Here is a 6,000-nt window from a genome sequence, read left to right on the forward strand (position 1 = left end):
TTCTGGCACAAGGTACAAAGTAAAAGCAACAAAAACACTGACATATGCAGCTGTTTCTTTAAATAAGGGAAGGCCAAGCAAGGTGACTGCTGCCAGCCAAGTCTGAATGTATAAAGAGAACCACTTCCAGAAAGAGGGCTCACAAAGTTCTTGAAAGTGGGACCACCTCAGAGATGAAGTTAGTCCCTTCCCCTCCCCCAGTCTTCCCTGACCTGCTTCAAACTTGAGCAAATCAGTTTTTCCAAGCCTCCTACCCCCTCCCTCTCCTTGAGCAGTCTGATTTTTCTATGTGAGCATTTTGGCAGATCTCAGAACAGTTTTACTCATTCTTTTAATAGTCACAAATAATGGTTCTGTTTCATCAGCTAATTATTTCACCAGTCTCACAGATGCATGCCTTTCCTGCACGTTCAGCAAGGAGGAATCCAGTGCCCACACAAGCAACAATAATAATCTGATTAAAAAACTGATGAGTTCTGATTCCTTCCCTTCAACAGGTTTTGCTCTGCGGATGTTTAAAGGAAAAGAAAAAGTTAAAAATTAGCCCAGTTTCTTTAGGAGGTCACAGCATGCAGGACATAAACGAAGAGAACCACTGGAGGTCACTGTGACAGAAAAGGAGGATAAGTCAGATGAAAGCAGGACCTCCAATGCACCAGCCACCCTTTTGAGGTGGTGGTGGTGGCGGTGGGGGCTGAAAGGGCTAAAGAAGAGACTGCATCTCCAGTCTGGCTTTACTGGAACTTGGAAGCACTGGCTGCAGAAGCAAGGCAAGAGACGAGACTCATGTCCACATCAAAAACTTGAATTCTTACCAGGTTTTCCTCCAAAGAATCTCAAGCTTTTATCTCCTGCATATGTTTACTGTCCTCAAGCTGACTGTGAAGTGTCCTGCCCTGCTCAGAACCTCCCAGCTCCACACTGCGCTGAATAAGGGCTTCTGTAAAAAACAAATTTACGTTATATCTTACATATATATTACCATTTTGCTTTCAGAAATGCTGTTTTTCCCAGCACCGAGGGAGCTTTAACCAAAGGCTGCAGATGCTTTGCCTCTGCCCCAGCTGGCAGCAAGGCTTTTGTGCCCCAGCCCTGTACACAGCGCATGGGACTCATTCCTAAAAGGAGAATCACACATCGGCTACAGCGCAGCAGGCTCTCCAACCTATTTCCAAGAACTGCATAGCTTGAAATCCTTATTCGCATTATTAATGCATGTGTAGGAGGAAGGGAAGGAAGCATGGTGGGGGTGAGGGGAACAAGGCAAGAAACATCACGCCTTTCAAGTGTAGGGGGTCATTTTCTGCTTTTTCCACCCTTCCCCCCGCCAGCTGTTAAATCCCACGTTTCTCCAGCAATGCCTGCTGCCTCTGTGACAGAGGTATGCACAGCAATCATCACTTGCAATGGCTGAAATCACTTGGCTGGACCCACAGGAGAAGAGGTTTGCAAGTTCATTTGGGATAAGAATCCAAAAAGCTATACAAGCTTTATTTTTGCCCTTCAGAGGCACCCTCTTTAGCCTGCAGGTTCCTTTCTGCCCCACAGTCTCTCTCTCAGGCCAGTTTCTGCCGTACCCTTAATCAACCCTGTTACCCTCCACAAGTTTCCGGTAATTCCATATTCAGCACAGAATACCTTATCAAAGCAGAAGAAAAGTGAAATATCTTCTATCAAATAAACGAATAAAAATGAATCTGCAAACGCTGTATCTTGCATATGGTGTCCCTTCAAGAGCACCTTTCTTTTCTGCCTTGTTTTTTGTGTATGCCTGCATGTATTTTTGACTAATAACTATCCATACATGCACATGCATGTATGAGTGTGTGTGGAAGTGAGAGCCAGAGAGCATATAAAGGGTATTTGGGGATTCTTTGGTTTTGGACATAGTTGGGGGAGGCAAGTTATAAACATATAGGTAGATCCAAGAATGAATACTTTAATATTTGCAGATCGTGATGGCTGCCAAATGCTAGCATTTCAGGGATGCATATTCACATGCAGCTGGCGACACACGTTGGAAGATTTTGCCAGTTAGGTTCCAGACTTGAAATATCTCAGCAGACCGATATGTGTATCTTAACACCGAGCAGAGAATGTTTCCCCTTATTCTCCATACTCATTAACTAATAAGCAAGCAAAATGGTTTGCTGAGAATAGCAGAATGAAAATAAATCCTTTACTAGAAATCCTGGCCTTTTAGAAAGAGCAAGTTATTTTTCCCAGGGCCTCCAAGTCAACCTGTTAGCTCCCTAACCTGGGGAAAGACACCAAAGCTTATTAGGCTCAGTGAAAACCAACCCACATCATCCCCCTTTGGGACACCTCACCTTCGTGACACTTTCTAGGCATTTGTGCTAAACGGTTTATTGCAGCTGGACTTTCTATTTAATTTCATTTTTTTTTAAGGCTATCACACAGCTCCAGCATTCCCCAGCTTGTTTACTGCTAGTCTCACCAGTAAGCCGGGTGCCAGTTTTATTTAATTTGTTTTTCCAGTGGCAGCAACAATCTGTGTGGAAAGCATAAACAGAGGGAAAGAATCTGGAATCAGCAAATGGTGTGCACAGCTGCACACCATAATTTCTGCTAGTGAAAGTTTTAATTCAGTTCATCAGAAGGAGGGCAGAAGAGTTGGAGGCAAAGAAGAGGTGGAGTAGTGGAAGAAGTATAGCAGAAGGAAATAGTAAAATCCAAGGCAGCTGGAGAATCTTGGAGTCATTATAATTAAGGCCCAACAGGTTACAATTTCTCCGAAAAAGAAGTCATAACCAGAAACCAGCCAACAGGTCTTCAGGAAGGATTGCTCAAAGATGTGATTCTAAAATACATTGTAATAGAAACAGGAAAATTGCATTCTTCCTTCATTTCTCTTGCGGATAAGAACATTTCACCTAGACACAAAATGAGGGGAAAAAAGTCAGAAGAGGAAGAAAATTACAGCAACCCCAAAATGGAAGTAAATAAACTTCAAAAACAGAAGTTAAGAAGCATTACTCTTGAGGTGGAGGTGAAATGTCCAAACTGACCTTTCAAACCTGTTTAATAAGAACATGACAAGTAAACGATAAAGTTGGAAACCATGGCAAAAAGCAAGTGTAAATATAGAAATAACAAGAAAACAAACCCATCACCTGTTCCTCAAAGGCAGCACACAGCAGCCATTATTGGCTGTGGAAGCAAGTTTGCTAGTGAACAGACTGAACTGATAACATCTATACTTTGTAGTAATTAGGAGATGTAATAGAAATAAGTATAAAATCAATAGTGCTATTTAAACAGAGAGGAAGGATGGAAAAACGTCACCAATCAACAGTCAGGAAATACAATTTCAGCTTGTAATTAAAACAAAACTGTAAATGCTCAGAAAAGCATCCTTAGCATTTAGAGGCTGGTAAGTGAATCAGGAGTGAGAAGCATGGCTCCCAGTTTGTTACTGGCTAAGTACTTTCTGATGTCAAGTCTTTCCCTTTAAAGGGAAGGCATCTTTTGTACTTTCTAGACCGCCACATTTTAATCCATCCATTCACCCAGAAGGATTCTGTCACTTGCATTACTGAAAGCTTGTTGTAGACCATGTTCATCCCTCCATGGTCATAACTGCCTTTTATGCCCCTACTCGTGAGATACTATTAACTGGCCTGTGTTCAGAGGCAGGGGATGATCATGACTATTGCTATTGTTGTTAAGGCTGAGCTCAACAGAGTAATTTAATCCTCCATGAGCTTGGAAGGTTCCTCTCCCACTACAGCAGATCTGTTTCACAGGAGCATGTAGGTTTTCATTTGACCACCCATCTTTTATCTGTGTGTTTGTGTGAGCTTAGGGAGGGTCCTATGATGCTGTGGGCTACATTTGAAGGTCCAGTACATCTAACCATTGTTTCTGGGTAAGATCTAGTCCTGCCATTGCTTCCAGAGGAGTAGTTCAAAATAACAGCTGTTAGACCAAACTGGAGATGGTGCAGGTGGAAAGATGTGGAGTCACCACTAGGAGCCATGTCTCATCCTTCCTTTTGCGAGGGACTGTACTTTGGTTTGAGGAGCCAACGGCAGCTCCTGAATTAGCACCACTTTCTGGATGGGCATCCTCTTTCTTCCTCACAGTCTTTGCTTTCCTGGGGCTGGTAAACCTGCTGAGAGGTCACCAGTCCTTTCTCTTCCCTGGTGAGTGTTTATTGACAGCAGAAGTTGGGGATAAGAGAAGGCAACAGCCCGCAGCTATAACGTCCCAGCACAGCATGTACTAGGAGGCCTTCACTTACTGCTCTCACCCCCTTTCATGATAACAGCTGCAACTGGCCTTGTCAGGCTCAGATTATTGTCCAGTGATGCTCCTTGGCAGACATTTAAATGCTGAATTGACTGCAGCTATCAGCAAATTGCTTGTTGGGTGATTTCATTAACACCCAGGCATAGCATGCCATGCTGCATGTACTATCAAGCTACCTGCCGCCCATGGGGCGGCCGGCGGCTTCAGCTCAGCCTGGGCGTAGGGCCCGTGCTATGGGGCTGGCTCTCATCCATGTCTTAAAGTCTGTCTCCTCCCCTGTGTAACCTCCCTCAGCTGAAACAGAAACAACCCAGATAAACTGTTCAGCACATGATGCTTGATGGAGGAGCCAAGGGCTGGGCCTGTGGTTATGTGCCCACTTTAACGAGACACCCGTCTGTGCTGTATCCAAGGACAGTCCTGCCCACACTCATCCTTGTTCCACTAGGACAGTTTATGCAGCCATGTGGCAGAAAGATCAGGCTGAAGAACAGTGCTTGTGCCAGCACAGGAGGGGCAGAAAACGGTGGTACCCTGTAGAGGAATGAAGGCAGTGGGTTCGTTAGCATTGATAACATGCAGCTGTGGCCTTGCCTCAGCGGCAGCGGGTTGATTGACATGGATGATGTGCAGGTGTAGCTCGTTCCTGCTCAGTGGTTAAATAGCCTGAGGAGTGTGGGAGAAGAGATGGGATGGAGGAGGAGCAGTGTGGTCTGTCCTCTGGAGGAAGGAGATATAGCCCAGACAGTAGAACCTGTCCAAAGGTAAAGCCTTGTTGCAGCCCGCTAGTTTGATTGTGCTGCAGTGGTACCCAAGGGTGCGATGGAGGGGAGGGCAGCAGAGATGCCTCTTTTGGCTACATAGATTTATGCCAAATTGAAGTGATGATTTAGTAAGTGGGTGAGATCTCAAGACCTGTGGTTGTTGAATTTGTTCATGAACTGATGTATTCTCAAGCTTTATGAAAATGTTGACAGCCTTTGCAATTTTCTTTTAATCCACAATCACGCAACTGATTGAAGACTTCTCCCTTTTAGCAATGGCTGACATTGATAGTAATGTATTTAAAAGTAAGAATGTTAAAATATATATATATACAAATGCTTGACTACCAGATGTGCAAAGAGAACCCTTAACGATACAATAAATGTAAAGTCTTTTCAGGCAAGCAATATATATTTTTTGAAAAAATTCTGTACTTTAAAAGAGCTACAGGTGAAGCAAACACAGTGAAAACTGTACCCGAGTGTCTGCAAAAGTTTCAAGGTATTGCTATTGAAATTTATTCATTTATTTGAAAATTGACTTGAACTTTTGATGCTGTCAGACTGGAAGTTGGCTGAAAGACTATAAACAGAAGGGCAATAAGAAAGACTGCATTTTTGTCACAGCTGTCATGTGAGTCATGGATTTTCATGTGCTTTCAAAGTATCTGTGACTTTTGATATTTAGGGATTTTGTATGTGGGCTGGTAAACGTGATGGTTAAAGAGCTGAACCAATTTCTCTGAAAACCTTGAGTTCTGCCAAGTTAAACCCTAGACTGCACGGGAGGCTAATAGAGAGCAGGAGCTCAGCAACAACACTGTGGTTACACAAAGGATCAGACCAGTGAATTCTCACAGAGAGTTTTAATTCCTCTAGGGATAGAGAGATTTCTCTTTCCCCACAACATTTGCAGTTGGGCTGAATTTGCAAAGGCCAGCTCTGGCAAAACAATGACTGAAGC

The sequence above is a fragment of the Falco cherrug genome, chromosome 5 (assembly GCF_023634085.1).
Source record: "Falco cherrug isolate bFalChe1 chromosome 5, bFalChe1.pri, whole genome shotgun sequence".
Taxonomy (NCBI): Eukaryota; Metazoa; Chordata; class Aves; order Falconiformes; family Falconidae; genus Falco; species Falco cherrug.